Raw genomic sequence first — 25,727 nt, forward strand, 5'->3', positions numbered from 1 at the left:
TGGATAGATTCACTTAGAAAAATATTAAGTGGACGTAGTGAGTCACTAATCTCTGAAAACCATAAATCATATAGAAAAAAATATTTTATTTTCTTAATATATATAAAGGAAACTAATGACTAATTAATTAAAATATATTGAAAATAGTTTAAATTTAAATTAATATTTAATGCATTGATGCATAATAACAGCCCATTGATGCATTTTATTCATCAATACAATACAATATAATAGAATTAAAAACAAACCCTAAGTTGCAGATGAAATCTTTTATATAAAGTTTTAATGTGCAACATTGCTAGCAACTGAACAGTATGGGCTTTCCATCTAGACCCGAATTTCCATTGATCCAGTGCGGAATGCAACCAGGGTGCTAACATTGCTAGCAACTGAACGGTATGGGCTTTCCATCTAGACCCGAATTTCCATTGATCCAGTGCGGAATGCAACCAGGGTGCTAACATTGCTAGCAACTGAACAGTATGGGCTTTCCATCTAGACCCGAATTTCCATTGATCCAGTGCGGAATGCAAGCAGGGTGCTAATATTGCTAGCAACTGAACAGTATGGGCTTTCCATCTAGACCCGAATTTCCATTGATCCAGTGCGGAATGCAACCAGGGTGCTTACTGTGCACCTGTTACACAAATATTCAATGAGTAGTCTATACACATCATATGGTTTTTCATGTCCGTAACTATTTCGTACTGGTTGGGTCACAAAGCCAAACATGGCACTCTGATTCCAGATCTCAGCCTGTAATGTAATCTTTCCACTAAAATTCTGATTACACTAAAACTCTGCGATGTAATCCTTCCAGGCTTCCTCAAGGCAAAAATATCGTGAATGATTTGAAGCTTGAGATGGATTGAAACGCCCGTCTTTATCGCATCGAACCGAAGAGCCTGTCAATCTCTTGCTTCGGTAAATCTATGCGGTTTTAAGTTATTGGTTTTTGCAAAAGTTTCTGGATTTACGAGTGGCAGTCACTGAAGCAATAGATTTACGACTTATACTTTGAAATTTTGTTATATGTTGTATTTGAGGATAATTTTGAATTAGAATTTTAATCTCAGGTTGTTATACGCAGGGTTCAAACTTGGGGTTTATACTTTGAAATTTTGTTATATGTTGTATTTGAGGATAATTTTGAATTAGAATTTTAATCTCAAGTTGTTATATGCAGGGTTCAAACCTGGGGACTTTGCCAATTATCCCAACTGAAGATGAAATATCTTCCCATCGCCCAGAGCAATTGCCAGTCAACCGAATATGCCAGACTTATAACAGTGTTGACGAATACTTGTCCACAAACTTTCATTTGGTCCGTGAGGACTGCTTCGCCTCTCTGAGGCGTGCTATTCAGGACTTCCGCAAGAATCTTGTCCCAGATAATATTAAGAGATACAAGGAAGTGAAATTAATGTGGATCCAATGCGGGGATCAAGGTCTGGAGCACTGCATCCGTTTCAGAGCAACAAAAGAGAATCCAGTTGATTGGAGCTCGTCGAAACAAATTATGTCTGGTGCACTGCTGTGCATTTCCTCCGATGGATTTCGGAACTATGCATGGGGAATTGTCAAGGAGAGAGATATCAAAAGCCTTGAGAAGGGAATTGTTGTTTTGCAGCTGATTGAAGGTAAGTTTGAGAGTTTAGAAAAACACAAATGTTATGAAATGATTGAGTCAACTGCAGCTTACTTTGAAGCGTATGTCCATGTTTTGAAATGCCTTCAACGGCCAGAAATGAAAGAGCTTCCTTTCTTGGAGCACTTTTTGTCATTACAACCCCAAGTTATGGAGCCGGGTTATCTGAAAAAGAGGCAATTAAAGGATGCATATAATCTAGAATGTGCATTTCCAAGGATCAAAAGTTATTTGGGCAGAAGCACAATCCACATCTTGGAGAAATGGCCTCTGTGGAATTCCAACCTAGATGACAGTCAGATGGAAGCCGTGAAGCTGGGCCTGACAAAGAGGCTGGCCCTTATTCAGGGCCCTCCTGGAACTGGGAAAACCTTCGTCGGCTTAACCATTGCCAGAATCCTCCTATCTAACATCCAGTGCGGTCCTATTCTGGTCATCTGTTATACCAACCATGCACTGGATCAGTTCCTGGAAGCCATTTATTCAGTAGAAACTAACATTGTTAGACTGGGTGGTAGATCTACTAATGAAACTTTGTTGAAGCGAAGCTTGAAGGAGCTCAAACATGGTGCTAGTATTTCTGGGACACTTCGTTCCCGGCATGGAGAACTATTGCGTACAAAAGTGCATTTGGAAGAGCAGATCAAAAGATGTGTATTTCCTTTGAGAGCATGGCGAATCTCCAGGAGGATGCTACCGGGTATAGCTTCACAACAACAAATTGAGTCCCTCTATAGCAAGTATTCAACTAATGATAAGCCAATAGAAGAGGTATGGTTGGAAGGGAACGAAGATGAACTGGTAGCTGATAAAGGGGGTTGGAAACGGAAAGGGAAGCAGAACATGTTGTCAAACATGCATGTAACAACATATAATACATTCTCCTCACTAGACAAAGCTGATGATCATGATGAACCTAATGTTATTCCTACTACTGCTGATGAGGGTGGTGAACCTAGAGTTATTCTTACTGCTGATGATGATAATGGTGAGTCTAACGGTATTCATGGTGATGATGATGAAGTTGTGCCTGCAAATTGTTGAAATATAATTTCAACGCAGCCGTACGCTCCCCAAAACCGCCAGCAAAAACCACAAACCGGTTTAAAGATTTCTCGGACCGCCTACCTGCAGAGAATGGTTTTCGTACACAAGGGCCCGAGAAAATGTGGAGCTGACACGTGGTTCAGCCCTGACGTAACGCAACGTCATTTTCTCGGAGGTTAATGTTCAGCACTTGTTGCGTTTCCGATATTGTTGTCCACCGTTGGATGTGCTCCCGTGTTCTCCGCCATTGATCACCTGGAGCTGCATATGAACCCACATCAATTCAATGTTTTGCGTGGAGTAAATTAAAAGCATGGTTGACCATACCTTTCATTAATGCTTGTCATAAACTTAGGTGAATAGTTAAGTTTTTTTACATAGGGCACGTAATGCATTTAGTTTTATATATACGGCATATATTTATTTAAGTGTTGACCATATGTAATGTAAAAAAAAGGGGCCACGGTAATATAGAGTTTTTACGCATTATGTTTTATATAGCGAGCAAAACATATATGCTTGTTTTTTTTTGCTCATTGTATTTTTGAAAAAGGGAAAACACACAGCAGTGTGTAGAAAAACAAGAACAGGGGTGTGAGTTTTTTTTTGGCGATGTAATTTTTTTTGTGTTGGCCATAGCTAAAAACCATGTGTGGTTTTGCACAGCAGTGCATAAGGAAAATGGTGGAGCGAATTTTGTAAGCCTGTGTAAGTTTTGCTTTTACAGCAGTATGTAAAATTGTTTTACACCAGTAAATGTGAATGGAGGTTTTACAGCAGTAAATGTTAATGGGAATTTTTCCAGCAGTGTAAATTCTCATATGGAGACAGAGTGAATGTTTTTTTTGTTTTAATGAATAGAAATATTTTATGGTGAAATCCTCTGTTCCTCAGTGAATTTTTTTTAAGTCTTCTGTGTGCACAAAAGATCCTGGAGCAAAAGAAACAGAGCATTGCCTCTGTGTGTTTGAATATTTGGTTTTTGGTATTTTCCCCATCAAAAATACCCAACAGTGGTATCAGAGCAGGCTTAGGCTCTTTAAAAAAAGTTAAAGAAGCTGAAGGGAGAAGGTTGTTGCTGCAGCAAAACTTCTCAGGCAGACAGAAGACTCAGACAACAAAGGATTCAGGTATTCTTCATAGCTATCTTGTTTGTTATTGAAGAGACAGTCAGTGTTTTAAATACACAGTCAAGGAATGGCCAGCACAAGCACTGGTATGGGTTTGTTTAACACCCAGCTCCCACAGTTTAATGGGAAGAACTATGACTACTGGTCAATAACTATGACAGCTCTGCTTGCTTCCCAAGATTTATGGGAAATAGTTGAAGAAGGCTTTGAAGAACCAGCAGATGAAACTGAGTTCAATGCATTAACTCAAGGAGAGAAGGATCTGCTGAAGAACAATAGGAAGAAAGATTCAAAAGCCCGTGTGTTGTTGTATCTAGCAGTAGACCAGAGTATGTTTCCAAGGTTAGCAGCAGCTAAGACAGCCAATGAAGCATGGCAAACCCTCAAGACAGCCTATCAAGGCATGGAGAGAGTGAAGACAGCAAAGCTACAATCGCTGAGAAAGGATTTTGAGAACTTGAACATGAAGGAGTCAGATAACATTGACTCATTCTTCACTCATGTGATTGGTGTAATCACACAAATGAGAACTCATGGAGAAACCATTGAAGACAAAAGAATTGTGGAGAAAATATTGAGGGTCTTACCCTCAAGGTTTGATGCCATAGTCACCACCATTGAAGAGACAAAGGATCTCTCAAGCTATTCAGTTGATGAGCTGCATGCATCACTGATAACACATGAGCAGAGGTTGAGTAGGAATGAAAACTCATCTCTTGAGCAAGCCTTCAAGACCCAGATGTCCTTTGGAAGAGGCAGAGGTCAAGGCAGAGGAAACAAAAGAGGAAGAGGCAGAAGCCAGAATAGAGGTGGAAGGAACAACTCATCAAATGCACAAGGAAGAGGCAACAATCCAAATCAAAACCAAGGCCAAGGCAGCAGCCAACAAGGAGGACAACATCATGCTCAAGGACAAAGGTATGATAAATCTAATGTTCAATGCTATTATTGCAAAAAGTATGGACATTATGCAAGTGATTGTAGAAAGAAACAGCATGATATGAACAGCAGACAAAATGCAAATGTTACAAGAGAAAACAGCAGTCAAAATAATGTCCTGTTAGCTTGTAACATGGCTGAAACACATAGTGAGGACATATGGTTTTTAGACTCAGGTTGCAGCAACCATATGACAGGGAATATAGCCCTCTTTTCAGCCTTAAATCAGAATTTGAAATCAGAGGTCACACTAGGAACTGATAGTAAAGTGTCTGTTATGGGAAAAGGGGAGGTAAAAATATTTACAAAACAAGGAGAAAGGAAAACCATAGCAGATGTATACTATGTCCCCGGAATGAGATGTAATCTCTTGAGTATTGGACAGCTTGTCCATAAGGGCTACAATGTTTTCTTTAAAAATGATGTGTGCACCATCATGGACATACCACCCAGCAAAAGATGCATTGCTGAAGTGAAGATGACAAGGAACAGGATGTTCCCTTTGAGGATCAGGGCAGATTTGAAAAACAAAAATGAAATTGCAGCAGTTACCCAAGAGGCCTTCCAAAGCGTGCCAAAGGATGAAAATTGGTTGTGGCACTTGAGATTTGGGCATCTCAATTTTGGAGGTCTAAATTTGTTGAGTAGGAAAGGAATGGTAAAGGGATTACCATTGATAGAGAAACCGGACAGCCTATGTGAAGGCTGCATTTTGGGAAAACAACATAGAGAAAGTTTTCCATCAGGGAAAAGCATAAGGGCAAAGACACCCTTAGAGATTATCCACTCAGATTTGTGTGGACCAATGCAAGCTCCATCGTTAGCTGGCAGCCTATATTTCTTGACATTCATTGATGATTTTACAAGAAAGACTTGGATATATTTCCTCAAGAACAAAAGTGAAGTCTTTGAGAAATTCCAAAATTTCAAAGCACTTGTGGAGAACCAAAGCGGGCTGCACATAAAAGTATTGAGAACTGATAGAGGAGGTGAGTATATCTCAAATGAATTCCTAAAGTTTTGTAGAGAAAATGGAATACATAAACAGTTTACAGCAAGGTACACTCCGCAGCAAAATGGAGTTGCTGAAAGGAAGAACAGGACCATCATGGATATGGCAAGGAGCATGTTAAAGGCAAAGCATTTGCCAAATGAGTATTGGGCTGAAGCTGTAAATTGTGCAGTGTATATTTTGAACAGGTGTCCTACAAAAGCAGTCATGAACAAAGTGCCAGAAGAGGCATGGAGTGGGAGAAAGCAAGGAGTCACCCACATGAGAGTTTTTGGGTGTGTGGGCTATGCACACATACCAGATCAGCTAAGGAGGAAGTTGGACAGCAAAGGGGAGAAATGCATCTTCATTGGATACAGTGATGAATCCAAAGCCTACAGGCTGTACATTCCATCTACCAAGAAGTTCTTTGTCAGCAGGGATGTTCAATTCATTGAAGAGGAAGCTTGGGATGGAAGCATAGAGAAGACAGTTAATGTTAAACACTGTTTGTCTCATGATGAAGATGAAGAGGAGGTGGCTGAAATGAATCCCCAAACAGCAGCACCAACACAAGGACAGCAAGGGACACCATTGAGGATCAATGAGAGTGCTTCTCCAAGCACACCACAAGGAGGAAATTCAAGTGCATCTCCAAGCACTTGCACACCAAGTGAACGAGGTAAGAAGTTTAGAAATCTAAGTGAAATTTATGAAGAAGGAATGAATTCCTTATTTGCCTTGTATTGTCATGTTGATGATCCTATTCATTTCGAAGAAGCAATCAAAGATAGGAAATGGATAGAAGCTATGGATGAGGAGATGAACGCCATAGAGAGAAACAAAACATGGGATTTGGTTGAGTTACCAAAAGGCAAAGAAGTCATTGGAGTGAAATGGGTCTACAAGACCAAAAGCAATGCTGAAGGCAAGATTGAAAGGCATAAAGCAAGGCTGGTTGTTAAAGGCTACAAGCAGCAGTATGGAAGAGATTATGAGGAGACTTTCGCCCCGGTTGCAAGAATGGAAACAGTGAGAGCAGTGCTGTCCATAGCAGCTCAAAACAAATGGAAAGTCTACCAAATGGACGTGAAGTCAGCATTCCTAAATGGAGTGTTAATGGAAGAGGTCTATGTGGAACAGCCTCTTGGATATGAGAAGAAAGGTGAAGAGCACAAAGTGTGCAAATTGAAGAAAGCTCTTTATGGGCTGAAGCAAGCGCCAAGAGCATGGTACAGCAGGATAGATTCATATCTATTGGATAATGAATTTGACAAGTGTGAAGGAGAACCCACAGTCTACATCAAGGAAAAGGATGGTAAGATTTTAATTGTTGTTTTGTATGTTGATGATGTGATTTTCACAGGTAATGATGATCAGCTCATTAAAAATTTTAAATCAGTCATGAAGGATGAATTTGAAATGACTGACATGGGTTTCTTGAGATACTTCTTAGGCATAGAAGTAGATCAAAATGAAAAAGGAATTTTTATATCTCAAGCAAGATATGTAAATCAAGTTTTGGACAGATTTAACATGCAAGAATGCAAGGCAGCCATCACTCCCACAGTAATGGGATTAAAACTCAGCAGAGAGGACAGCAGCAAGGATTTTGATCCTAGCTTGTATAAAAGTATTGTGGGCAGCCTTATGTATTTAACAGCAACTAGGCCTGATTTAATGTATGCAGTTAGTTTAATTTCCAGGTTCATGGAGAGGCCGAAGGAGGCACATTGGCAGGCAGCAAAGAGAATTTTGAGGTATGTCAAAGGTACCAAAATGTTTGGAATTTTATATCATGCCTCAGAACATTCAGATTTGGTTGGATACACAGACAGCGATTGGGCTGGAAGTGTAGATGATCGGAAGAGCACTTCCGGTTATGTTTTTAATATGGGTTCAGGAGCCATTTCATGGGCTTCTAAGAAGCAGTCCATTGTAGCATTGTCTACAGCAGAGGCTGAATATGTGGCAGCTACAGCAGCAGCATGTCAAGCAGTGTGGATGAGAAGAATGTTGAGAAGCTTAGGCCAAGAGCAGGCAAAAGCGACAGTGATTTTTTGTGACAATAGCTCAGCTATTGCTTTGTCAAAGAATTCAGTGTTTCATAAGAGAACGAAACACATTGATACAAGGTTTCACTACATCAGAGAATTAGTGAACAATGGAGAAATTGTCCTAGAACATTGCAGGACTCAAGAACAGGTAGCAGACATCTTGACAAAGCCACTTGATCAGAAGAGCTTTGAATTTTTGAGAAAGTGTCTCGGTATGACCGAATGCCCAGCTGTTGAAATTAAAGGGGAGTGTTGAAATATAATTTCAACGCAGCCGTACGCTCCCCAAAACCGCCAGCAAAAACCACAAACCGGTTTAAAGATTTCTCGGACCGCCTACCTGCAGAGAATGGTTTTCGTACACAAGGGCCCGAGAAAATGTGGAGCTGACACGTGGTTCAGCCCTGACGTAACGCAACGTCATTTTCTCGGAGGTTAATGTTCAGCACTTGTTGCGTTTCCGATATTGTTGTCCACCGTTGGATGTGCTCCCGTGTTCTCCGCCGTTGATCACCTGGAGCTGCATACGAACCCACATCAATTCAATGTTTTGCGTGGAGTAAATTAAAAGCATGGTTGACCATACCTTTCATTAATGCTTGTCATAAACTTAGGTGAATAGTTAAGTTTTTTTACATAGGGCACGTAATGCATTTAGTTTTATATATACGGCATATATTTATTTAAGTGTTGACCATATGTAATGTAAAAAAAAGGGGCCACGGTAATATAGAGTTTTTACGCATTATGTTTTATATAGCGAGCAAAACATATATGCTTGTTTTTTTTTGCTCATTGTATTTTTGAAAAAGGGAAAACACACAGCAGTGTGTAGAAAAACAAGAATAGGGGTGTGAGTTTTTTTTGGCGATGTAATTTTTTTTGTGTTGGCCATAGCTAAAAACCATGTGTGGTTTTGCACAGCAGTGCATAAGGAAAATCGTGGAGCGAATTTTGTAAGCCTGTGTAAGTTTTGCTTTTACAGCAGTATGTAAAATTGTTTTACACCAGTAAATGTGAATGGAGGTTTTACAGCAGTAAATGTTAATGGGAATTTTTCCAGCAGTGTAAATTCTCATATGGAGACACAGTGAATGTTTTTTTTGTTCTAATGAATAGAAATATTTTATGGTGAAATCCTCTGTTCCTCAGTGAATTTTTTTTAAGTCTTCTGTGTGCACAAAAGATCCTGGAGCAAAAGAAACAGAGCATTGCCTCTGTGTGTTTGAATATTTGGTTTTTGGTATTTTCCCCATCAAAAATACCCAACACAAATCCAGCTAATAAATCTTCTCTAGAAAGAATCCTTGGTTCCGAGGATGTATGGCTATTACCAAAAAAATCAAGGATCAGGCTTCATAATTATTGGTTGCAGAGAGCCATTGAAAATGCTGAAGAGGAACTGCATCGCTTGTCTGAGATATACAAAGAAGTCTGTGATGGGTTACTTCAGCTTGATCGTAAGCTATGCCTGCAAATTCTAAGACAAGCAAAAGTTGTGGGAATGACAACCACTGGGGCAGCTAAAAATTATGATGTTCTCCAGGCGTTGAGAGCAGAAATAGTGGTCATAGAAGAAGCTGCCGAGGTTCTGGAGGCCCATGTTTTGCCATGCATTGGCTCCTTCACCCAACATCTTATTCTTCTTGGCGATCACATTCAGCTGCGTCCTTCTGTTGCAGAGTATGAGCTAGCCACGAAACACAAATTGGAGATCTCAATGTTTGAGCGATTGATAAGCGGAGGGATCGAACACGTCACCTTAAGATGCCAAAGAAGAATGAAGCCTTCAATTTCAAGATTAATATCTGATCTCTATCCTTCCTTGCGAGACCATGTTAACGTCACCAAGTATGAAAACATCAAAGGAATTAGAAATGATGTGTTTTTCTTGGATCACAAAGCCATGGAATCGCAGACCAGTGAAGCAAACAGCAAAGTTAACGTAAGTGAAGCGCGGATTGCTGTGGAACTTTGTGTTTATCTTCTCAGACAAGGATACGACAACAGTGACATTACAATTCTGACAATGTATAAGGGCCAGATGAATGAAATTCAAGGGGACCTGAACAACCGTTTTCGTTATAGGAATAGGCAAACTGAGAATGAGAAGGTAAATGACACCCGTCCAGCTACTCCTCGAGTTTGTTCTGTGGATAACTATCAGGGTGAAGAATGCAACATTATCATATTATCTCTGGTTAGAAGCAATAAAAAGTTGGGAATTGGAGGGTCAAGAGGCAATATTGGTTTTCTCAAGATAGCAAACAGGGTCTGTGTGGCATTGTCGAGAGCCAAGATTGGGCTGTACATCCTCGGCAATGCGGAGCTTCTAGGCTCTAAAAGTAATCTGTGGGACTCAATAATTCAGAAATTAAGTAGTTCCAATTCCATTGGGCCAGCGTTAACACTGGCCTGCCAAAACCATCCTCAAACAGAAACAAAAGTCTCTGTAACCGAAGATTTCAGACAAGTGGAGGATGGAGGGTGCAACAGACCTTGCGAATATCAGTTAAAATGCGGCCATGCTTGTCCAAGGAGGTGCCATCCATCTGACCATGACTCCATTGTCTGCCCCAAGCCTTGTCCTCATAAATTCGAGGCTACATGCGGTCATCAATGCACCAAGATCTGTCATTTTCTCACAGATTGTCCTCCTTGCTAGGTGCCCGTGTCCAAGATTCTTCCAGGATGTGGCCACCGTATAACTCTTCCTTGCTCCACTGTTGTTGAGGAAGCCATCTGCAATGAACCGTGCCCTGTTCAACTTGATTGCGGTCATCCATGTAAACTAAAATGTGGAAGGCCTTGCGGACCGTGTAAAGTAAATGTTTTAAAAATTTTGCAATGCGGACATGGGGCACGCTTGCCATGTTTTGAAGACCCTGATAAATTTCATTGTGATCGGCCCTGTGGTCAGGTTCTGAGACCTGGATGTGAGCATATTTGCAAAGGAACATGCTGGTCATGTAAGCAAGGCACTTCACACATTCCATGCAAGGAGCGATGCTCCAGAGATCTCCCATGTGGTCACCAATGCATGGCCGGTTGCTCCGAGAACTGCCCTCCCTGCAAGTATCCTTGCGAAAAACGTTGCTTGCATAGTCGCTGCATTTTTATCTGCGGAAGCTTATGCACGCCTTGCATGGAGAAATGTGACTGGAAATGCCAACATCATACTTGTGATCTCCTTTGCCATGAAACTTGCACCAGGCCACGTTGTGAGGAACCTTGCCAAGAAATTCGAAGGTGTGGGCATCCGTGTATAGGTCTATGCGGGGAGCCTTGCCCCAGGGTCTGCAGGATTTGCCATCCCGAGCATTTGGATGTCATTACGCAGATGACTTTAGAAGAGTGTGATCCATCTGACAGGTTTGTGGAGCTTGTAGACTGTGGATATGTATTTGAAGTAAGTGGGCTAGATACTTGGATGGACATGGACGATGCAGTAGCTGAGGCTGGTGCTGCTGCCATCAAGCTAAAACAGTTGGTAAGTATAAATATCCCGAGTTCTCATTGTTCCGTAATCTTTTGATTTTGAATAAAGATTGCTAAAATATACTATGAACCTTCTGAAATGCTTTACCACGCAGTCCCGGATGTAGATCACCTATTAGAAGAACGCTGCGGTATTCAAATATTGTGAAGATGAAGTTGCAACAGATTGAAGGAGTGAAGAAGCGGGTGATTGGATTCGAAAAAGTGAAAATAGGGAACGATATGCTGGCGATGAAAAATTATGAAAAAGCAATGTTGGAATTCAAAGTAGCTCTCAGCAGCAATCCAGGGTTTCTTGAAGCCCATCTAGGCCAGGCCCGTGCTTGTTGGGTATTTTTAAATGGAGAAATACCAAAACCAAATAAAATTAACCACCACAGAGACAATGCTCTGTTTACTCTGTCCAGGATCTTTTGTAGACAACCTCTTAAAAATCAAAATGACTCAGAAGACACCATTACACAGTCACAACACATTTCTATTAATTTAAAACAAGCATTCTGTTACATATTTCTTCCTCTGTGCAAAGAGGGAATCAAAAAAAATAAAACTCTGCTTCTCTCACAGATTTACCACTGCTGTGGATTTTACAAAAACAGCTCTCTGTTCTTCAATGGCTGAAATCAAAACATTACAATTCCATTTCTATAACGCACTGCTGTGCAATTACAAAATGAAAAACACACACTCTCGTGCGTAGCCACTCCACTCACTACATAAAAAAAACTACACACAAAACTACAGCACACGGGCTATATTCAACATATGACAACGTGTTATAAAAAAATAAAGAAAACGTATGCCCATAACTATTTTAAATACATGCCCGTAACAATATTAAAGCCTCACTTAAATCTATATAAAACATATATAAAAGATATATGGGACGTATGCCCATTACCAAACTTAAAGCCTCCACCTAAAAACTACGGAACACATTAAACTCTATTTAATTCCTCCCACGGCGGTCAACGGATAAACTTTCACTCCACGTAAAAATTGACTTGTCGTGGGCCCGTGCACCTTCCGGAGATCGACGGCGGAGATCGCGCGTCCAAAATACTTGGCTGATCCAACGAGGTTCGCACACCAACCTCGGGCAAAACAAACGAACTTTACTGTCCGGGGAAAATGGTTTTGGGGGGTTCGTACAAGAGACGCGTGGCGGCAGGTGAGAGTGTTCGGAGGGCTCCAAGGAAAAACAGCCTTTGTCAAAAGGCGGTGCGATATCCCTTCAGTCGGTTTGTGGTTTTGCTGAAAACCACCGCGCGCTGTAAAATTACAAATTTAACACTCCCCTTTAATTTTAACAGCTGCGCGTTCAGTCATTCCCAAACACTTTCTCAAAAATTCGAAACTCTTCTGAACCAGTGGCTTTGTCAAGATGTCTGCTACCTGTTCCTGGGTCCTGCAATGTTCTAGGACAATTTCTCCATTGCTCACCAATTCTCTGATGTAGTGAAACCTTGTGTCAATGTGTTTCGTTCTCTTATGAAACACTGAATTCTTTGACAAAGCAATAGCTGAGCTATTGTCACAAAAGACCACTGTTGCTTTTGCCTGCTCTTGGCCTAAGCTTCTCAACATTCTTCTCATCCATACTGCCTGACATGCTGCTGCTGTCGCTGCCACATATTCTGCCTCTGCTGTAGATAATGCTACAATGGACTGCTTCTTAGAAGCCCATGAAATGGCTCCTGAACCCATGTTAAAAACATAACCGGAAGTGCTCTTCCGATCATCTACACTTCCAGCCCAATCGCTATCAGTGTATCCAATTAAATCTGAACTTTCTGAGGCATGATATAAAATTCCAAACATTTTGGTACCTTTGACATACCTCAAAATTCTCTTTGCTGCCTGCCAATGTGTCTCCTTTGGCCTCTCCATAAATCTGGAAATCAAACTAACAGCATACATAATATCAGGCCTAGTAGCTGTTAAATACATAAGGCTGCCCACAATGCTTTTATACAAACTAGGATCAAAATCCTTGCTGCTGTCCTCTCTGCTGAGTTTTAATCCCATCACTGTGGGAGTGATGGCTGCCTTGCATTCTTGCATCTTAAATCTGCCCAAAACTTGATTTACATATCTTGCTTGAGATATAAAAATTCCTTTTTCATTTTGATCTACTTCTATGCCTAAGAAGTATCTCAAGAAACCCATGTCAGTCATTTCAAATTCATTCTTCATGACTGATTTAAAATTCTCAATAAGATAAATATCATTTCCAGTGAAAATAACATCATCTACATACAAGACAACAATTAAAATTTTACCATCCTTTTCCTTGATGTAGACTGTGGGTTCTCCTTCACATTTGTCAAATTCATTATCCAATAGATATGAATCTATCCGGCTGTACCATGCTCTTGGCGCTTGCTTCAGCCCATAAAGAGCTTTCTTCAATTTGCACACTTTGTGCTCTTCTCCTTTCTTCTCATATCCGAGAGGCTGTTCCACATAGACCTCTTCCATTAACACTCCATTTAGGAATGCTGATTTCACATCCATTTGGTAGACTTTCCATTTGTTTTGAGCTGCTATGGACAACACTGCTCTCACGGTTTCCATTCTTGCAACCGGGGCGAAAGTCTCCTCATAATCTCTCCCATACTGCTGCTTGTACCCTTTGACAACCAGCCTTGCTTTATGCCTTTCAATCTTGCCTTCAGCATTGCTCTTGGTCTTGTAGACCCATTTCACACCAATGACTTCTTTGCCTTTTGGTAATTCAACCAAATCCCATGTTTTGTTTCTCTCTATGGCATTCATCTCTTCATCCATAGCTTCTATCCATTTCCTATCTTTAATAGCTTCTTCAAAATGAATAGGATCATCAACATGACAAAACAAGGCAAATAAGGAATTCATTCCTTCTTCATAAATCTCACTTAAATTTCTAAACTTCTTACCTCGTTCACTTGGTGTGCAAGTGCTTGAAGATGCACTTGAGTTTCCTCCTTGTGGTGTGCTTGGAGAAGCACTCTCATTGATCCTCAATGGTGTACCTTGCTGTTCTTGTGTTGGTGCTGCTGTTTGGGGATTCATTTCAGCCACCTCCTCTTCATCCTCATCATGAGACAAACAGTTTTTAATGTTCACTGTTTTCTCTATGCTTCCATCCCAAGCTTCCTCTTCAATGAATTGAACATCCCTGCTTACAAAGAACTTCTTGGTAGATGGAATGTACAGCCTGTAGGCTTTGGATTCATCACTGTATCCAATGAAGATGCATTTCTCCCCTTTGCTGTCCAACTTCCTCCTTAGTTTATCTGGAATGTGTGCATAGGCCACACACCCAAAAACTCTCATGTGGGTGACTCCTTGCTTTCTCCCACTCCATGCCTCTTCAGGCACTTTGTTCATGACTGCTTTTGTAGGACACCTGTTCAGTATATACACTGCACAATGTACAGCTTCAGCCCAATACTCATTTGGCAAATGCTTTGCCTTCAACATGCTCCTTGCCATCTCCATGATGGTTCTGTTCTTCCTTTCAGCAACTCCATTTTGCTGTGGGGTGTACCGAGTTGTGAACTGTTTATGTATTCCATTTTCTCTACAAAACTTTAGGAATTCATTTGAGATATACTCACCTCCTCTATCAGTTCTCAATACTTTTATGTGCAGCCCGCTTTGGTTCTCCACTAGTGCTTTGAAGTTTTGGAATTTCTCAAAGACTTCACTTTTGTTCTTGAGGAAATATATCCAAGTCTTTCTTGTAAAATCATCAATGAATGTCAAGAAATATAGGCTGCCAGCTAAAGATGGAGCTTGCATTGGTCCACACAAATCTGAGTGGATAATCTCTAAGGGTGCCTTTGCCCTTATGCTTTTCCCTGATGGAAAACTTTCTCTATGTTGTTTGCCCAATATACAACCTTCACAAAGGCTGTCCGGCTTCTCTATCAATGGTAATCCCTTTACCATTCCTTTTCTGCTCAATAAGTTTAGACCTCCAAAATTTAGATGCCCGAATCTCAAGTGCCATAACCAGTTCTCATCCTTTGGCACGCTTTGGAAGGCCTCTTGGGTGACTGCTGCCATTTCCTTCTTGTTCTTCAAGTCTGCCCGGATCCGGAGAGGGAACATCCTGTTCCTTGTCATCTTCACTTCAGCAATGCATCTTTTGCTGGGTGGTATGTCCATGATGGTGCACACATCATTTACAAAATAAACATTGTAACCCTTTTGGATAAGCTGTCCAACACTCAATAGGTTACATCTCATTCCGGGGACATAGTAGACATCTGCTATGGTTTTCCTTTCTCCTTGCTTTGTAAATATTTTTACCTCCCCTTTTCTCATAACAGACACTTTACTATCAGTTCCTAGTGTGACCTCTGATTTCAAATTCTGATTTAAGGCTGAAAAGAGGGCTATATTCCCTGTCATATGGTTGCTGCAACCTGAGTCTAAAAACCATATGTCTTCACTATGTGTTTCAGCCATGTTACAAGCTAACAGGACATTTTCTTGACTGCTGTTTTCTCTTGTAACATTTGCATTTTGTCTGTTGTTCATATCATGCTGTTTCTTTCTACAATCACTAGCATAATGTCCATACTTTTTGCAATAATAGCATTGAACATTAGATTTATCATACCTTTGTCCTTGAGCATGATACTGATCTCTTTGTTGGCTGCTGCCTTGACCTTGGTTCTGATTTGGATTGCTGCCTCTTCCTTGTGCATTTGATGCGCTGTTCCTTCCACCTCTGTTCTGGCTTCTGCCTCTTCCTCTTCGATTTCCTGTTCCTTGACCTCTTCCTCTTCCAAGGGACAACTGGGTCTTGAAAGCTTGCTCAAGAGATGAGTTTTCATTCCTACTCAACCTCTGCTCATGAGTTATCAGTGATGCATGTAGCTCATCAACTGAATATTTTGAGAGATCCTTTGTCTCTTCAATGGTGGTGACTATGGCATCGAACCTTGAGGGTAAGACCCTCAATATTTTCTCCACTATTCTTCTATCTTCAATTGTTTCTCCATGAGTTCTCATTTGTGTGATTACACCAATCACATGAGTGAAGAATGAGTCAATATTATCTGACTCCTTCATGTTCAAGTTTTCAAAATCCTTTCTCAGCATTTGCAATTTTGCTGTCTTCACTCTCTCCATGCCTTGATAGGCTGTCTTGAGAGTTTGCCATGCTTCATGTGATGTTGTAGCTGTTGCTATCCTTGGGAATATACTCTGGTCCACTGCTTGATACAACAAGACAATGGCCTTTGCATCCTTCTTCCTATTGAGCTTCAGCTGATCCTTCTCTCCCTGAGTTAATGCATTGAACTCAGTTTCATCTGCTGGTTCCTCAAACCCATATTCTACTAGTTCCCATATATCTTGAGCGATGAACAAAGCTCTCATGGTTATAGACCAGTAGTCATAGTTCTTCCCATTAAAGTGTGGGAGCTGGGTGTTGAACATACCCATGCTTGTGCTTGCCATTCCTTGCATCTTGAACTATGGTTTTAAATCCTTGACTGTGATTTTTTTTAAAAAAAACTGACTGTCTTCAGCAATAACAAGAGAAATGCTTTTGGGGAATACCTGAAACCTGAGCTGTGTGAGTCTTCTAACTGCCTGAGGGGTTTTGCTGCAGCAACAACCTTCTCCTTTCAGCTTCTTTGTCTCCTACAAAGAGCCTAAGCCTTGCTCTGATACCACTGTTGGGTATTTTTAAATGGAGAAATACCAAAACCAAATAAAATTAACCACCACAGAGACAATGCTCTGTTTACTCTGTCCAGGATCTTTTGTAGACAACCTCTTAAAAATCAAAATGACTCAGAAGACACCATTACACAGTCACAACACATTTCTATTAATTTAAAACAAGCATTCTGTTACATATTTCTTCCTCTGTGCAAAGAGGGAATCAAAAAAAATAAAACTCTGCTTCTCTCACAGATTTACCACTGCTGTGGATTTTACAAAAACAGCTCTCTGTTCTTCAATGGCTGAAATCAAAACATTACAATTCCATTTCTATAACGCACTGCTGTGCAATTACAAAATGAAAAACACACACTCTCGTGCGTAGCCACTCCACTCACTACATAAAAAAAACTACACACAAAACTACAGCACACGGGCTATATTCAACATATGACAACGTGTTATAAAAAAATAAAGAAAACGTATGCCCATAACTATTTTAAATACATGCCCGTAACAATATTAAAGCCTCACTTAAATCTATATAAAACATATATAAAAGATATATGGGACGTATGCCCATTACCAAACTTAAAGCCTCCACCTAAAAACTACGGAACACATTAAACTCTATTTAATTCCTCCCACGGCGGTCAACGGATAAACTTTCACTCCACGTAAAAATTGACTTGTCGTGGGCCCGTGCACCTTCCGGAGATTGACGGCGGAGATCGCGCGTCCAAAATACTTGGCTGATCCAACGAGGTTCGCACACCAACCTCGGGCAAAACAAACGAACTTTACTGTCCGGGGAAAATGGTTTTGGGGGGTTCGTACAAGAGACGCGTGGCGGCAGGTGAGAGTGTTCGGAGGGCTCCAAGGAAAAACAACCTTTGTCAAAAGGCGGTGCGATATCCCTTTAGCCGGTTTGTGGTTTTGCTGAAAACCACCGCGCGCTGTAAAATTACAAATTTAACAGTGCTCACTGTGGATTGCATAATTATGAACAAGCAATACAACATCTCTCTTTCATCATAGAGAACAGCTCCTACAAGGTGCTTATGCTTGAAAAGCTTCCCATACTGAGTCTGAAATCTAGTTTAAGCGCCAATATTGTTATCTCTAAATTGGCAGATAATGAGTTGGCCATTGATGCACTTCTTCAATGGGCCTTGGTTTTCTCCGCCCGTTATGACTTCGCCACTGGGTTGGCGATTTGCGACATTATTATGAAGAAAAACCCTCACCATGCAAAGACTAGGAAAATCCGAGAAGAGATGACAGGAAATCGAGTTAGGCGAGAGGTTATTGAAGTTATTACTAAAGAGGTGGGAGGAAGAGGGCACTGGTATCAATGTCCGAACGGCCATTACTACGTGGTGGGAGAATGCGGAGGACCTATGCAGACATCTCAATGCCCAGATTGCAGGGCCACAGTGGGAGGAGAGTCTCACCGTCCAGCAGAGGGAAATCGCCATGCAGATATTGATGGCAGTTCTCATCCTGCCTGGAGCAATGCCACAGGTTTGGGTGGGCTTTAACGAATGTCAGACATCTGTGGGAAGCTTTAATGTTCACTAGATATTTTACCAAGTTTACCATGAAACGGTGTTCTAACGTACAGGTGCAGTTTAGTGGTTGGAAGTTTTTTTAGTCAAACTATCCTGAATATAGTCATAACGTACAGGTGCAGTTTAGTGGTTGGAAGTTTTTTTTAGTCAAACTATCCTGAATATAGTCATATATAGGTAAATGTTCTGTACCACAATACTATAGTTGATTAAATGGCGAGAAAGATATTTTCCAATTATCTCAGGTTTATTTGTGTATGTCCAAGTATTTGCTATTATTTAGTCTTATATGGCACGTGCTATTCCAAAGATTAAAAATATTATATACTGATTGAGAGGGTTTTTCAATTATTATTTTTATTTTTTTAAATATATTGATACTAATAATTTAGTTGTATGAAATATTTTTATTGGGAATACTTTGTGATATTTGATACTAAAAATATTTTTTATTGGGTATACTTTGATATATGATACTAAAAGTGATGGTGGTAAACATAATTTAATTTATAATTTGTAATAACTCATATGAAACATAGTTTTAATTATTAAATTTAATACTAGTTTAGATTTATTATTTTAGATTTATCAAAGCTAAAGATGAGATTTTTTGTATCCAAGGATATTAACATTTCGAAGAAATTTGACCTTTCTCAATCTTTGATGCTTGGTAGTTCAGGAGTTAAAGATGGATCTAGCGTAGTTTAATTCTCCTTTTAAATAAGCTTATATTCCACATGAATACCATAGGTTGGATTCTACAAACCACTCAACCTTTTTTTTTTGTAAGCTACTGTAGGATCTTATCTATTATATACAACCAAAAGAGAATATGTACATTCAATGATGACCTCAACCCGCCCCGAGGGGAAACCAGGTCTGAAGGTCACCTTAACTCTGAGAATGTCAGCTTATAACATATGCAAATACTTAACCGGGTTTAAACTTTAACCTTAACCCTACCAACATACTATTGCTATATTCCTATCAGCTATTACAGTTCTATAACGTGTCCACAAAACTGATTCTCATAGACCTAACAGAAAGTTCATTTGAAAACATAGCAGAACACATCAATCTACCATGAAATCCGGCTTTATCTCCTCGCGCTGCATGGTAGTTGTCTTTTTCAGCAGAATTTGAATTTCCTCTAGCTTGTTGTCCTGCATCAGGAGCGTGAGTTGGAGGTTTTTCATCTCCCTTTTTAAATTCGGGATTCCTTGAGCTATTTCCGTCATCTCCTCGGCGACCTGTTCCATGGCTTTTGCTAAAAGACGCTTTACAACCCAATAGATATGCAAAGCCTGTTTATACTGAGATAGACGCCCCCTCGTGTTCCCTAGGTCCGGAAGAAGAATGCCCCATTCCTCCATTTCTGGATCCGATGCCTCCTGCAGAACTTTATTCTCCATCTCTTCGATAATTCTTCTTATCTCCGCGTTGGTCCCTTCATTGTATGCTCTTTCTGCTTCCTGAGCTATTTGCTCAGTAGTGCGTCGACCTCTGTTTTGACGATTTGGGGGTGGCGACTCAGCTTCATAGCAGTCTGCGTGCCTAATTCTCCCACGGCCCCCGCGCCTTCTGCCCTTACCTCTTCTAGAGGGTCTTCCCCTGATGTTACCCCGACTACCTTGACCAGCCTCGGAAGTCCCCTTCATCATGCACTCTTCCTTGCCGTTCTCCATTTCTCCTTCCCTGCGAATTCCTTCTTCTTCCGTCTGCTCCTTCTCCGTCCTGTTATATCTTACCTCTCTTTCTTTGGATAGCTGGTGTTTTTTGGTCTCCTGCAGGCTTTCTTTCTCCTCTGCCCTTTGCTTAACATTCTTTCTTATGTTCCGGGCTTCCTGCTAATCCTTTTCTTGGCCCATCCGTCTGCCTTCTTCTTCATTGTTTTCTCCCGCCTTCTTTCCTCTCTCCGCCATTGGGCCTTGCCCTCTTCGGAGATGGTCACCAGGGTTTCTTTCCCAGATAGCCTCTACCTTCACCACCTTTCTAATCCTCAGTTTATCTGCTGTAATACCTTCCCCTGCTCCTGGCAATTTATCGCCACCTATCCTGCACTCCACCGACTGAACGCCGCCGTCCTTCTCCCCTGCCTTCTCCATTATTCTTTCACTTCCTTGTCTCGGGTTTCGGCCGCACCTGCATGCCATCTCTGCATTCCTTGATATGATTGTCTTAAGATGTGTGTTGTACTGCCACGCCCTGACCCCCATCATTTCTTCATACATGTCCCTTTTCTCCACCCCGATCGGGGTTTGGATGTAGCCTTGATCATAACTGTGTTGTATCATTAATATCCTACTTGGTGATTAGATTTAAGTTCTCCCATCGTGGTCCTGCCAGCTGAGTTTGCCATATGTTGTCCACTTTCCTGTCCGATTCGCTACAGCTCTATTACCTTCTCTCCTCACATGGTGGATAATCTTATACTCTATATGCTCCATACTCTGCCAGGTCCTGGATTAGACCCGCCGTTCTCCAGCTCTTTGCCACCTGTTCCCATTCCTTCCCATTATTCAGTTTTCTGATAGTCTCAATTACTAAATTTGAATTGCCTTCTATTTCTAGCTTCCTATATCCGTTTCTTATTGCAACTCTAATTCCTTGATAGGCAGCCATAAATTCTGCTTCATTATTACTCATTATACCTCCTTTGTCTGCATAAATCCACCTGGTGTGACCTTGGCTATCTCTGAAAATCCCTCCGTATCCTGCTGGCCCCGGGTTTCCTTTGGAAGCCCCGTCAAAGTTTAGTTTGATGAAGCCATCCTGGGGACGAATGAACACAGCTGGGCTTTGGATCTGTATGCTCTGAGTTTTTTGCTTCTGTGGATGCACCATTCCTTGTTCTAGATTTAACCTTCTTAAGATTTGTTTTTCTTCCGCAGTAGTTTTCCAATCCTCCTGGTCCCAAGCTTCCGATAGGATTGTTTCCCTTATAAGACTTTGAGTTCTTTTCCATAACACCTCTGGGGAATTGATCTTGCCTTGAAAAACCTTTCTATTTCTCTCTTTCCAGATAAGCCATATGTTGAATCCCGCTACCAGACTCCATGCTCTCCTCACTACTGGGCTTAGAAATTGGCCTTTCCCCCATTGGAGGATGGTTTGAACTATGTCTTGAGGGTTCCGGTTTGTCTTTCCGAATAGGTTTCTGGTCTCTTCCCACTGTTGCTGAGCTACCGGCAAGAATTTAAGATATGTTCCTGAGTTTCTATGTCTTGTTTACATAAACTGCATCTGGGTGGTCCTTGGAACCCTCGTTTCTGAATTTGATCCCATGTCAGAATGCGTCTTCTTCCCACTAACCAAGCGAACATGGTGACCTTTGGCCACCATCTGTTCTTCCATAATTGTTTCCATTCTTGTGACTGTTCTTCCTGCGCTTGTTCAGACTTTATGAGGTATGCTTCCTTAACCGTAAAGGTACCTTTCGTAGATCCGCCCCATCTGAGAATGTCCGGCCCAGTTCTGTTTTTAATTCTTCTTGAATCCATCTCTTTTACTATCTTTGCTTTTAGATCTTCATTGATATTATTATCCCATTCTTCTGGTTCTTTCCATTCCCTCCAAATCTCATTCTCTCTTCCTTCCTTCCAGTAATCGCTGACATAATTTAAGCCTTTGGCTTTGGCTTCCCTGTAAGTTTTTTGCATCCCCTGAATTTCCACCATTCTTCCCCTCTACTGCCAGGGTTCCTCCCAAAATTTTGCTGACTTTCCATCTCTGATTTCCCAAAAAGCATGCATATTTATGATATCTCTATTCTGACACGCCAGATCCCATATCGTAGAGCCTTTTGGCATCACTTCCTTTCTCAAAATTTCTTCAGTTGTAGTAGGAATGTTATATTGTTGAGTCCATATTTCTTTCAATAAATCTTTGCCCCCATTCATCCATCGCCACCATAGTTTCGCCACTAGGACTTGGTTCAAGGTAAGTGGGTGTCTTAGCCCTAGTCCCCCTGCCTCCTTTGCTTTTGTTAGGCTATTCCATGATATTAAGGCCCATTTCTTCTGTTGTTTTGGCCCTCCCCATAAGAATTTCCGGAAGATTTCAATCATTCTGGTGCATATCCCTTTCGGAACAGCCATTACCGATAGAGGGTAGATGGGAATTGATTGGAGAGTCGATTTCAGTAGCACTAATCTTGCTGCTATATTAAGAGACCTGAAGGACTAGTTGGCTAATCTGTTCTTGAGTTTCTCTAAGGTAGGCTGCCAATTAGCTATCCTCAACGGGTTTACAGCAAGCAAGGTGCCCAAGTATTTTGTAGGTAATTCTCCCTTTCTGAACCCCAACGTTCTTGTCAAATGGTTTTTAACCATTTCAGGTGTATTGAAGATAAAGGTGCTAGATTTGTCCTTGTTAATTTCAGTACCTGAAGCTTCCATGAATAACTCAAGGACCCCTTTTACCCTTTTGACTTCTCTCAGTGAGACGTTACAGAATAGCATAATATCGTCTACGAACTGTTGGTGTGTAACTAGGAGGTTGTTTCCCCATGGTCTCAGCCCTCTTATTTTCCTCTCTCTCAGCTCTTTTTTGAGGTATCTTCCCAATCCTTCAGCCGCTATTATAAACAAGAATGGAGATAAGGGGTCTCCTTGGCGCAGTCCTCTTGTAGCATTAAAGGTCGCGGTTGGAGTACCGTTCAAAAGGATGGAGAAATTAGGCGTAGAGATCATGCTGAGAATCCATTTCACCCATCTGTTACAGAACCCGTAAGCCTGTAGAATTGACTCTAAACAGTTCCAATTTAGGTGATCATAGGGTTTTGAAAGATTGAGTTTAATCATCATTCCTGGTTCTTTTTTTTGTTTCAAAGTATGGATTACTTCCTGAGAAACTACCAGACCATCTAAGATTTGTCTCCCTTCCACAAACCCTGTTTGTTCTGGGGAGATTATACTGGAAAGGATTGGCTTTAGTCTTTTGACCATTAAGGTGGCAATGATCTTATAGATTACATTACAGAGAGCAATCGAGCGGAATCCCTCTGCTGTTTCCGAATGAGCAGTTTTAGGAATAAGAGTTAAAAGAGTAGAGTTTAGACCTGGCCATACCTTTTGTTGTCTACGCGCTTCCTCCACAACTTCTAAGATTTCTTTTCCTATGAACTGCCAACTTGCTTGGTAGAATTCTGTTGTATATCTGTTTGGTTTTGGGGCTTTATTTCTTCTCAGGCTCTTTACTATTTCCTCCACTTCCTCCAGGGTTGCTGCCCTCATCAAAGCTAGATTTTGGTCCCTGGTTACCATCTTTGGGATTTCATTGCTTATCCTGCCTATAGCCTCTGATCTGTTCCTTTGAGGTTCGGTGAGAATATCTTTAAAATGTCCTACTAGCTCCTGTTCCATTTCTTCGTGCTGGGTTATACAGTTCCCTCCCTTATCTTTAATTAAGAAAATCCTATTTCTCTGACGATGCTGGATCATGGCTTTATGGAAGAACTTTGTATTCCTTTCTCCTTCTCTGAGCCACTGCATTCGGGACTTTTGTTTCCATAAGATCTCTTCCTGTTTTCTTCGCTCCTCAAGTTGCCCTATTACTATGCCCTCTTCTCTACTTCTCTCCTCATTCCTGCCTTCTGATATAATCACCTGTTGCAGCTCACTCATTTTTTGCTCTAAGCGTTGTTGTTCTTTGAATATATCCCCAAATTCTTCTTTATTCCACTTTTTTATTTTCCCCCTGAGTTCTTTCAATTTTAATTGGAATGTGTGCATCTTACTTCACCCACTTTGTCTGCTCGTAGTCCACCATTCTTCTACTTTTGGTAAAAACTGTTGGTTCCTGAGCCAAAATGATTCAAACCTGAACGGTCTTCTTTTAGGACCCTGCTTAAGGTCAATTTATAACTTTATTGGCTAGTGATCTGAGCCTACTACTGGAAGGATCATAGCCTCTATGTATACATCTCTCATCATGATTTGTTCCGAAACTAGGAATCTATCCAATCTCGAAGCTATTTGATTTGTTCTGCCTCTACGATTATTCCATGTATGGGTACCATTTATTGTTTGAATATCCACCATTCTTTGCTCCGATATCATGTCTCTAAATGCTTCCATATCTGGATCTATTCTTCTCAATCCTCCTCTCTTTTCTGCTAAGGTCGTGATCATATTGAAATCACCACCTATAATCCATGGCATTTCTGGGTAGAGTCTTCGGATTGATTTCATATTCTGTAGGAATCCTTTGCGTTCATTTGGTGAGTGCGGTCCATAAACTCCTGAGAGGACTACCCACTCAGATGACCCTATCAATCTAAAAATGCCTGAGAGGATCCGAGGAAAGCTTATCCAATTTCCAAATTGTATTTCCTCCGGGTTCCATAGGATTGCCAATCCTCCTGCGCTGCCTACCGCATCCTGCCCCATTACCTCATACTGAGTATTACCCCTGCTCATTATTTCTTCCATTTTTTGCATGCTGATCTTTGTTTCTTGAACTATCATTATACTTGGTTTGTCTTTTTTCAATCTGTCTCTCAAATATCTCTGTTTACCCCTGCTGTTAAGACCTCTAATGTTCCAGCTTGTAATTATCATTTTAATAATTTTGGGGTTTGTTGGAATACCTCTGATAGAGGTATGACTCTTCCTGAATTCACCAGCGTCTCTCCCACCTCTTGAATTGTTTCGCTCATCGAACGCCTGCCTCTTTTTTTTCCTCCTTTGCCAGAGCTGCCCATTCCTGAGTTCTGAGTCCCTTGCATTTCTATCTGTTCCAGTTTGTTTGCTGTTGTTGCCCCTGCCTTTTCCTTATATTTTTGAAATGCTTCTTTATATATTTGCTTCTGTTCCTCAGGGATGAATCTTTCATCTAAAAACCTCCATTCCTGTAGCAATTTCCTCATTATTCGCTCCTCTTCTCCTCCTTTGTCTTTATGTGGGTCTATCTCCATTTGAGTTTGTTCATTTGTCTGTTCCCCTTTCTCTTCTACCTCCCCTTGTTCTGTATCTCCTTGTCCTGATTCCTGTTTTCCTGTCTCTTTTAAAATTTCCATTGGCTCCTCGTCGCTGCCTTCCTTTTCCATCCCTACTTCCTCCTCCTGGAGGACTTTGAATTTATTTTGCGTTTCCAAGGGTATATTTTCCTTGGGTATTTGTCGCTGGGGTGTACTTTTCCCTGATTTCCTTTTGTTCTGTACTTCTTTAAATCCCTCTT

General features: G+C 40.9%; 1 pseudogene; it reads left to right on the forward strand.

Annotated features, from left to right (window-relative positions):
* Nucleotides 1-18,548, forward strand: part of LOC149184420 (uncharacterized) — a 105,963-nt pseudogene extending 87,415 nt beyond the window's left edge.
* The last annotated feature ends 7,179 nt before the right edge of the window (nucleotides 18,549-25,727 follow it).

The sequence above is a fragment of the Pinus tabuliformis genome, chromosome 3_2 (genome assembly GCF_031772625.1).
Source record: "Pinus tabuliformis cultivar Carrire ecotype Pingquan chromosome 3_2, CPIR1, whole genome shotgun sequence".
NCBI lineage: Eukaryota > Viridiplantae > Streptophyta > Pinopsida > Pinales > Pinaceae > Pinus > Pinus tabuliformis.